Source organism: Lontra canadensis, unplaced genomic scaffold (genome assembly GCF_010015895.1).
Source record: "Lontra canadensis isolate GAN:19392208 unplaced genomic scaffold, GSC_riverotter_1.0 scaffold38, whole genome shotgun sequence".
NCBI lineage: Eukaryota > Metazoa > Chordata > Mammalia > Carnivora > Mustelidae > Lontra > Lontra canadensis.
This window is the reverse complement of record NW_022631032.1, coordinates 1,818,071-1,829,230: the sequence shown is the minus strand read 5'-3', so window position 1 is coordinate 1,829,230 and position 11,160 is coordinate 1,818,071.

The window sequence follows — 11,160 nt, the reverse complement described above, 5'->3', positions numbered from 1 at the left end:
TTGTTTTTTGCCTGCAGCCTGGTGGGAGCAGAACTGATGAAGCCAAGTACCCCAGAGTCAGAGGACTCCCTGCATCCCGTCCCCAGATGAGGGAGGAGCGGGAGTGAAAATTAGTACCAGGAAACCTCATTTAGAGTGGAGCTGAAGGTCAGCAGGGGGAGCTGGGCGGACCCTACCAGTCCGCGGACCCTACCAGTCCGCGGACCCAACAGGAAGAGCCAGACCTTGCACATGGATACTAACCTTACTATGCCAGCAAAATGGGAGGAAGTTTTTACTCCTCCCCTGGCAACAGCCCAGCCAATGAAAGACCGGCACAACTCAGCCAATGAAAAGCCACTCTACTGCGAATTCCCAGTTTATTCCAGTGGACTTTTGATTTATAACAGCCCCACCCCAACTTCCTCCTTTCCTCTATAAAAGAGTATTCCTCTCCTTTGTTCACAGGACTTGTCTATGGTTTTGCAGTAGATGGCTTGTTCTGGATTGTGATTCTCTGTCATTTCCAAATAAATCCAGTTTTGTTGGTAAAATAACTGGCGGTTTTATTTTTAAGGTTCACATTGGTCATGGCCAGAACCAAACCCCATTGGAGGATGTCAAGGAAATCTAAAACATTGAGGCTGACATCTGTGTTATTCTACCTGACGGCATTCTGTTCATTTTGTACAAAGTGTTACTGCACGGGAAACAATCTAGATGGGTCATTTTTGCACTTATGGATTACTAATGTGAATAACCTCTCTACTTTTTCAGGCTGAGAGGTTCAAGTTCGACATGTCATTTGTCAAATCTCAGCTCAGATGGCATCTCTAGAAACATCTACATGCAAGTGATTGGCTCCATGATCTAAATCCTAGAACCCCTTTTCTTTCTTAACCTCTTTTTTACTCTCTGCGATTATCTTATATACTTACTTGCTTATGTAGTTATTGTCCACCTTTCCCACTAGAATGTAGGATTTCTGAAGTCAGGATCCTCGCTTTTCTACTTATATCTTGTATCCTCAGAGATTAGCATAGTCCCTGACATATTAGACAATAAATGTTTACTGAATGAATGAATGAGTGAATGAACAAATGAATGGATGAATGCAGAGGCTGAATCAATGCCCCAGAACTCATAAAGAATCAGTCATGGAAGTGAGAACAGAACCCAAATTAATGTAAATATCCTATATTCATGTGCTTCAACATATTCAGCACAGATTGTGTCCCAATTTACTATTTCTGCTTTGTTCCCACATATACCTCTGTGTGCATATTCACAGATACACATCTGCACATTTGTTTCCCAGATGGAGAAACCGAAATGCAGCAAAGTGAAATGATTTGAATAAAAGTATGGGTCTAGTTATGGTTGACTTGGACCCTATTTCCTATCAGAGAAGTAATTTACTCATAGTATGATTTGGGATTTTTGCCTCATTTTGCTCCTTCCCCCACAAATAAAACAACAAAACACCTCCTATGAGAAAAGGGTACCACAGAGACATGGTCTAAAGTCAGCGTTACATTCGGTAAATCAATAACCACTACATAGGAGGTTACATACAAGGCATGGTTATCAAGAAAGCAACTTTGGTAGGACACCTGAGTGGCTCCGTCAATTAAATGTCTGCCTTTGGCTCAGGTTGTGATCCCAGGGTTCTGGGATTGAGTCCCACATTGGGCTCCTTGCTCAACAGGGAGCCTGATTCTCCCTCTGCTGCTGCTCCACCTGCTTGTGTTCTTTCTCTTTCTCTCCAATAAATAAATAAAATATTTTAAAAAAGGAAAGCAACTTTGGCTAGGCTTGCTGATACTCGATGTCATTAGAGATTAGTGAGAGGAGGACTCCCCAGGGCCACCGGGTACACAAGATGACCATCATGGAAGTCTTGGACTCAGATGCTGGTTATTTTTAGCCTTAGGGATATTGTTTCACATAGTTAAGAGGCAATTCTACTAGGAAGCAAGGCAATGATTTCGTGAGAGCCTCCCAACATCTGGGTCTGTCTAGTCAAGGACAGAACAGGAACCATGAAAATAGGAGCTTCTAATACCCACTTCCCCTCTTCCTATGAGACTAGGCTGCCTCCTTTTGACTTGAGGGACAAAAACTGATTGCATGTACTTGATACATTAACTGAGAAACATTGGTAATTTTTAAATAAGCTTGAATATTTTATTTGTGTCCAGTTCTCATTTTCCATTTGTATGTTATTGAAAATGCACCCCAATTCATTCATTCATCCATTCTTCTTGCTCCTTGAAAACGTTGGCCATTCCTAAATCTGTTTTGAATTATAATAGAAAAGTATACCTGTCATTGAAAGGAGAAGGCATTTCAAATAATTTCAATTCTAATAACTTCCAACAAACAAAACCCTGAGGTGCCATATCTTCCCATAAGTAAGTTTACCGCTAACCAACAGCAAAAGAATTACCACAGTAAGGGGAGACTGCAAAGATGAGAGATTTACCAAAGAATAGCCTATGTCTGAGAATCTTTCTTAGGTCCCAAAGAAACCTCATAATTAACCGATAATATTCATTGTAGTTAATAATATTGTAGCAACCACTTCTATCACCATCTTAAAGAAAGGCATTACTTTTAAAGCCCAAAGAGTAACCAATAGGTGGTTTCCTAAGAGATTATTTTTAATACAGAATGATGGTACCCTAAGTGTTAAACACAAATCTCAAAAAAAAAAAAAAACACAAAGCAAAGCGATTTAAAACTAAGCATAATTCTTATTTCAGAATAACAAAATAAACTATTTAGGTGGTAGAAAAAATTTCTAAAAACAGAATCCACAGAACATGCCAGAAAACATCACCTGAAGCCACCAGATTCAATACTGGACAAGAAATAGTACGGTAGTTTTCCACCCAAGGGACAAAGATTGGTAACCGGGGCAATGTTTTCAGTTACCTGCTCTGAGGACTGGTTTGATTCATTATTTGAATCACCCGTAAGAACTCCAATGGCTCACATATTAGCTGTGGGGGGAAGGCAGTTATTCTTCTTCTTATAATTACCACTTCCAAAGATAAATCCAATGTGTCCACCCTAAATAATAAACCTAAATTATCTCCTTGACTCTTTGCTGTTGGTGGGCTGGCATACCTCTCCTACTAGATGTGAGGGCCTGCAGGGCAAGAACTCTGTCATTCACATTTGTATCCCTCACTTCTAGCGCAGAGAAACGAAGTTAACACACATGACAGTGTGTGGAGCCTGGCTCAAAAGTCAACCCTCTTTTGAGTACCTTTGTCTTTTATCTGTTCTATTCTTTGTTCCTTTATTTTTGGCACTTTAAAGCCTTTTTAAAAAACTTGGATCAAAAGCAACTCAAACTTTGTATTTCAAATTAGCTCATGACAGATTTGCAACATCTTATGATTGATGGTATTGCTACTTCCCTTATAACTGTTATTTTTCTTTTATTTACTATGAATCAAGATCTCAAAATCACCATAAAATATACTGAATTCTGAAATATTAGTTGTAAGTGCTATTTTTACCAAATATTGTGGGAGACAGAAAGCAAGTTCTCTCAAGCCTTTATACTTGGGATCCACCCACAAACAACAGTCTTCAGAGTCTCCATAGCTCAATGTCTCATCCACAACAATGCTTCCAGATGCCTGCTAATTGCTCCATTTCAGGCTTTGCAGTTCAACCTCCACCACAGGTAACCACAAACACTACCTCTTTGAAGGGGAGTGCCCTAGAGCCACATTTAATGTCTGTGGGAAGCCAGCAATTCCATCCAGAAAAAGCAAACTGGATTGCAAAAATAAAATTTCATTTAAAAAAATAATAAAATAAAATAAAATTTCAACACGAGAAAACAAAATAAAAATGCCAAAAATTAGGGGGAGAAAAAGGAAAGGCTACCCCCACAAATACTAAAAAGGGGCAGTATGTTAGGCACACTGCTTTTAGGAGAATTGTCCTGAGTTTACTTGAGTTGCCCAGAGTCTAGAGGGAGAGATAAAAAAAAAAAATCAATCATCGCATCGCAACGTAGGATTCGGAGACCACATAGAATAAGGAGGCTGTAATTGAGGTTAGAATGGGGCATTATGGGAGCACAGAGGAGGGTCACTTGACCCTGGCCTGAAAGAGTCAAAGAAGGTTTCACTCAGGAGCAAATCCTGAGTTTCATTCAGGACAAACCAGCGCAAGCCCAAACTAGAAGAAGGAAGAGATGGCATCCTAGGCAGAGGAAAGACTCTCACACAAGAGAACTCACTTCATTCAGTATCATCTAGGGACTAGTGGCTGTGGAGGAGCCATGGTCAAGGGTCCGCTCCCCATGAAAACCATGACAAAGAGTATGGGTCACAATGCTACTGTGGAGGGGAGTGATCTAGGAAGTAATTTAACTTGCATTTTAACAATAAAATCAGAATAGTAACTTGTTAATTTGCAGTGAAAATGAGGGGGGAAAATGAATCAAAGTTCTTGATGAAACGTGAAGATTGCCAAGAGCTTATGAGATGGCCCCGACTGAGAGGAGCGGACAGGGATGCAAAGTAGCTCAGGAGGGAGTTTTTACCTGCAGAGGTGACTGGAGTAGAGGAGCAATGAGGAAAGAAGCAGCCTGGAGAGTCAAGGGAAAGCCCCACTCCTTCTGGGCCCTGGGCTCAATGGCACGCAGTGAACACCTAGCTGTGATTTGTAAGAGCTGTATGGGAGAGAAAAACCAGAATTCTGTCATGGCAAGGAAGGTAGGCAACTTTCTGGGAAGTCATTTGGGGTCCCAGGAGGGCTGATACTCAGTGGGTATGTTCCAGCACAACAGGACCAGGATAAGCCACTCTTCTGAGTTTCCAGAGTGTTCCCCATAACCTGACCACCCCGGTACAAACCACAACACCCTCAGTGAGCCCACAAACTAAAGGGGTAGGTAGCATTTGGTACAGCAGAAGCCTTGAATTATATGAACCCACACCTACATGGTGGCCACTTTCTTTTCTGCTTGATTGGGGTCAGCCCACACCATTTTGGTTATCAAATACTCTGATTATTACCCAGAGTATAAGCAGTTTGTTTGTGAAGAATGGAGGCTGGGTTGTCCAGAAGACAGAGTTGAGGAGAAGCAACACTGAGATGCTTGAAGATGACAGTGGGGAAAGAGGCTGCATATCCAGGGTGACAGGACTGGGAGACCTGGTGAGTGGAGCTGGCCTTGGGTGTGAGAGAGCTAGCCACTATGCCCTTTGAACTCTCTGAGAGCTGGCTGAGCTGGGAGAGAAGCACTGCTAGCCTAATTGGCTCCTAGTTGACTTCTCAAGAAGAAAGAGCCTGCCCAGGTCCCAGAGCCTGGCAAAACTGAAAGCAGAGTTCAGTGCCTGGGGAGGGGGAGGGGGTAATATTTATGCTAAATTCTGCTTAGGGTTATTTTAGCATTGACCTAATTTCATTATGTCCTAATCCTTCAAATGTATTCTCACACTTAGTAAGTATGTTAACTTGCTTAACCAGAGGATTTTATTTCTACTCATTCCATACAAATTTTCTTTGTTTCTATTTCCCCTCACGCAGAGAGACAAAAGATGAAACAAAAGCAGTTAACATTTTTGTGCATTTGCTTCAACTCTAAAAAAGTTGTAGGGGCAGGGGCACCTGGGTGGCTCAGTGGGTTAAAGCCTCTGCCTTCAGCTCAGGTCATGATCCCAGGGTCCTGAGATTGGGCTCTCTGCTCTGCAGGGAGTCTGCTTCCCCGTCCCCCTCTGCTTGCCTCTCTACTTGTGATCTCTCTCTCTCTGTGAAATAAATAAATAAAATCTTTAAAAAAAAAAAAAAGGAATACCAGAATACCAGGGGTAGGGTAGATCTTCATAAAACTGAGACAAAATTAATGTGAACTTATTATTTTGGACAGAGTTGGGTTTCCAAGTAGGTAAACTATTAATGGCAGGCAGTTAGAAATAAAATTCTAGTTAGTTACCTACAATACAACAATATAGGTGCCACAGTTAAAAAAAAAAAAAAAATCCTGGGGCGCCTGCGTGGCTCAGTGGGTTAAAGCCTCCGCCTTTGGCTCAGGTCATGTTCCCGGGGTCCTGGAATCGAGCCCCACATCAGGCTCTCTGCTTAGCAGGGAGCCTGCTTCCTCCTCTCTTTCTCTCTGCCTGCCTCTCTGCCTACTTGTGATCTCTGTCTGGCAAAAAAATAATAAAATCTTAAAAAAAAACCCTAGGGACAAAACTAGTTTTCACTTTGGCTTCCTTTTTCATTCAGTTTCATTCAAGATGCTGGCTAGAAAACCCCATATGAGAAACGGTGAGAAACAAATTCTTTTGCACCCTAGCATGTTCTGGATAAGACATATTTAAAAAGGTTATTGGAAACCTTCATCATTTCCTGCTTTATGTTTCATAGATGAGAACGTTTGCACAAAAACCACCAACCCACGTGGCTCCTGCTGCTGGTTTCCCCAATGTGAGCTTCTCCCCACAGCATCCCCTGTTTTGCTTTCTCCTGATTTTCCTATCTATGGGGGAGAGAGCTAGACACCAGGTGCTCTTGTGAGAGCTCTGTGTGTCCTTACTGAGGGTTTTTCCCCACCTGCATTGGAGAGCACAGAGGATCTGGAATCCTATGCAGAGCACATGCCCACGTGGTACAATACCTGAAGAACACATTATAGGAAGATACACCCTCACAAACACAGAAACTTTATTCTTATGGAACATAGGACCAAAGCTTGGAGAGACCTAATTAAAGGTAGATGTGCAAAAAAAAAAAAAAAAAGTAGGTGTGCATGTGGGCATGCGCACACATGCGCGAGTGTGTTTCTCATTGCTTTAATTTCCTTTCCTGCGTTACAGCTGTTCATATCACAACTGGCCCATAGAACAAGATATATAATCAGCTTGTCTTCCATGTTTTTAAGGGCACCATCATTTGGATGGGAGACTTTCAGAGCCGTTTGTTCACTGCTTTGATCAACATTTGTCGAGGGCTTCTTATGGACAGACACCACATTCATTGAGCTATGCTGTTGGCAAGTGAAGGGAGAAACCCACCTGCCCCCAAGAGGCCACCAAGCGACAGACAGACACTTAGAAATTTATGACCCTATGAGATAGAGGAATGCAAACTGTTCCCAGGGATCTTGGTGGAGGCAAATACTAACTCTACCTAAGTGGAGTGGGGAAGGAGGTGGCCTTTGAGCTGGGGTAATCCCAGGGCAAGAAAGGAGGGTGGCATTTTGCAGATTGGGAAAGGCATGAAAAAGTGAAGGCACATGGGGTGCTCTGGCATCCTGAGAAAGGTTGTATGACTGGTGTGAAGAACACAGGGAGAAAGGAAGGGGATGTGAAAAGAGAAACAGATGGGGCCAGATTGTGAAGGCCCAAGGAATTTGAACTTTATCTTATGCAAAGAGCAGTCACTGAAGACTGAGCTGCTTGAGCAAAGGACGGAAGCAGAGAAAGGTCTACTGGCTCTGTGCTCCATGCCACAGCTGGCAAAGCAGAATTTAATTTATAAATTCAGACTCAAGATGTAGCCCAATTTTTGTTTTAGCAGGAGAGCAGAGTGAAGATGAGCAGACATCAAGGAAAACGGAGACTGGCCCCTAGACCAATCTGGAGACAGTAACGACAATCAGATACAAATAAGAAGATTACATTGTTGAGCAATTTTAAAGTAGAACAAGTGTAAGTGAGCATAAACATAGTTATTAAAGGAAAAAGCCTTCCTAGTGTAAACAATGGTTATCCAGTCTTCAAAGTACATTTCAGGTTTTCCAGGAAGTGTTTGTACAAACATTGCATGTACTCTGAATCAAAATCTGTACTCCTGATTCCATTATGAGTCCACAGAATATTAAAATGCAATAGAGTCTGGCAACATTAGCATAATGAAATTACAGTGTATGGCAATGTTGCTTACTTCTTGCAATAATTTACAAACCAGACCAGTTGACATGTATGAAAAATTTACAGTCACAAAAAAACTGATTTCTGGCAGGCACAAGATAAATTGGTGGCTTATCTGAGAAAATAATTCATATTTCCTACTTACTGATCCAAGCCCTTCATACTAAAGATTTTGAAAAAAGGAAGTGCTTCCTGAGATTCCCTCAATTTAACTAGTTCTTAAAGGGTCAGGAAACATTTGGAAACTAACTAACGAAATCTTTGTATACCTGACAGGTCTGTCTATGTTCTGTGAGTCTTCTCAGAAAAGTATTTTGGCACACTGGGGGCTTTTGTGGTAAGGTTAAGAAAACTTTTGGGAGATATCTTTGAAGAGAACAGTGTTGCAAATCAAAGTCTTTTTTTTTTTTTTAAGCAGAAAATGATTCATCTTTGTCCTTGGCTTTCTCTCTTTTTTAATACTTTTTGTATTTGGTTTAAATAATCTTGCCCCTGCTACCATGAATTTCTACCACGTGTACTGCAAAATCTGTGATTTTCTTGTCTTGTAGGGCAATTACTTGAAACTGGAACTAACGATGTGCTCTTCTTGGCAGGGAAAGAACTGCTGCTGACTAGTAGTCATTAAGTCACAACCTTTGGGTACTGTTCCAGAGTTTGGAAGGCAGGTACTATCATTTCTCTGCTCAGTGAACCCTGGTTGATGACTTAGGCAGGCTTGGTAGAGCCAGCTACTGAAGCCCTTGCTAGGTCTGAAATTCTCTTCTTGGAGAGAAACCAAGTGGCATTGGCCTCGTTAGCCAATTTCAATGAGCAGAGAGCCAAGTGGCTCAGCCACATAAGGGGGTACCTTAAAAGGATCTTCTGTCCTCCTCTCTATATGTAGCATTGAGTCAGCAACCATATGCAGTCTTCAAAAAGAAAGCAGGAATAATTGTGAGAAAATCCTTAAATATGAATATATTTTGAAATATATGATTTGCCTTGAGCTTAATAGCTACCTCCAGAAACTTGGATCCACAATGGAAGATTCCATCTACAATCCATCTCTTGGCAGCCAAACCCTCAACACTCAGGAAATAATACCAATACAGCCAAATGTAGTGTTTGGGCTGTTTTGTCCAGATGACTTCCTATAAGAGTGGATCTTAGCAAGGTGTAGAAGGAGAGCTCTATTTAGAAGCATTTGGAAAACAACTTTGGGCCATGCTGAGGAATCAAGTGGTTCAATTATTCTAAAATATAAGGAAAATCTACACTGGCACTCACACTCTTACAAACTAGCATTTTATTATTTTTTTGAATATTAAGAAAGTCCTCTTTGCACTCACTTTTAGTGGGGTTGGGGGTGAAAGAAATAATACATGAGGCAGAGTTTGAATTTGGATGAGGGAAACATTTTTTCAAGGTTCTTCAGAGAACTCTTCATTACTTCCTGTTCCAACGTATTTTATTTTATTAACTATAATAAAACACATTAGGTCATACTCTGGAAGGCCTTTTTATTAAAGGGTCTCAAAGCATGACAGTACTTAATTAGGGGCCCAGTCACAGGTTCAGGGAGGTGACTGTGGGCCCAAGCAGGAACAAAGCAAATCTGCCCAATAATTTAGAATATGATGGGAAGTTTTTTGTATTCCCTTGAAACAGGATTAGCACTGCTGATCTGGGCTCCTGCTGACAGGGCAAGAGTGGCAACGCAGGTGGGAGAAAATGTGGTGGCAAGGACTCAGGAAGGGAGGTGGCCATCCTGCTTCCCCTTTAATGAGAACCTTCTCTCTGCCCCAGGGGCTGGGCAGGGCTGTCTGGGTGTGAGGGCAGATATAATGGTGGTGAAGGAGGAGGGCAGCTGGGAACCTGTGGGTTGGAACAGAAGTGGGGCCTGGAGAGGAAGATGCCAAGAGTGACTGTGGAGCTCACACCTGGGGAAATCCCTGGGGAACACAGGGGACCCTGACAGGCAAAGCTGTTGCCTTTCTGCCCTTCCTGCTCACTTCCCCTCTGTTATCTTCATTCAGCAGTCATTCCTTTACTGTTCCATGCTAGAACCTCATGAGGCTATATGCAGGGATGGAGGGTGGGGGAGGCAAACAATAGAAGCAGAATAATTTTCAGGAACCCTGAAGTCATTTCTGAGGAGCATAGTTCTAAGGACATGAACTGTGTTGCTCCTTAAAGCGCAGAGCCTGTGTTAAGGGAGATGAGATGTTGGGCCCAGAGATAGGAGATGAGAGAGCCGGCTGCCATTGGGTTAAGGTAGAGTACAGCCCTTATCCCCTGACACATTCTCTCACCTCACTTCCTATCCCAGGGGACTCATGTCAGCTCAACCGGAGGAAGAACTTTCTGAGTCAAAACTGTCCAAAGATAAACTGAGCTGCGTTGGGTGGTGGCAAGCTCCTGGCCACTGGGGTTATTGGAGGAGAGGCTGGCTAGCTACTGATGGGACTCACAAGATTCCTTCCAGATCTGTGGTCTATGAATCCCCCAAGGGGCTGATCTCCTGGAGATGGCAGTTCTAGGTGAACTAGTCTGCTCTGCTCTAGCTGATCATGAGGATGATGAGGACTGATCTGGAAAGGGTGCTAGGATAAAGCCTGGTGAGGAGGGAGTTGGGAACTGGGGGAAGGAGTAGGCAGGAGAGAGGTGTACAGGGCTGCCATAACAAAGTACCACAAAGTGGGTACCTTTAAACTATTTAGAAATTTAAAGTCTCACAGTTCTGAAGCTTGAAGTCCAAAATCAAGGTGTCAGAAGGGCTGGTTCCTTCTGAAAGCCCAAAAGGAGAATCTGTTCCATCTTTCTCCCAGCTTTGGATAACCCCTGCTTTTCCCTGGCTTATGGATGCATCACTCCAATCTTCCGTCATCACATGGTGCCCTCCTTGTCTTAACACGACCAGCTTCTTACAGAGACAAGAGTCATACTGGAGTCACACCAGCCCCAACTCCAGGATGACCTTGTATTATTTAACTAATTAGATCTGCACTTACCCTATTTCCAAATAAGTTTACACTTGGAGGTACTTCAACTTATCTTATTTTTAGGGGGGATACAATTCAATCCATAAGAGGGAGAACTTGCTTAATTTCTGAGACCTCATCTTTTCCCATCTGTACAAACTCCTGGAAGTGGGCCTGCATGGAGAGAGGCTGGATGGCTGGAAGAGACGCCATGCCCTCTGCTAGCTTGACTTTATATACAGCATGATTCTGAGATTGTTCCTAGGGCTTCAAATTTCTGCCCTTCCCTGTACTTCACAACATCCACTGCACCC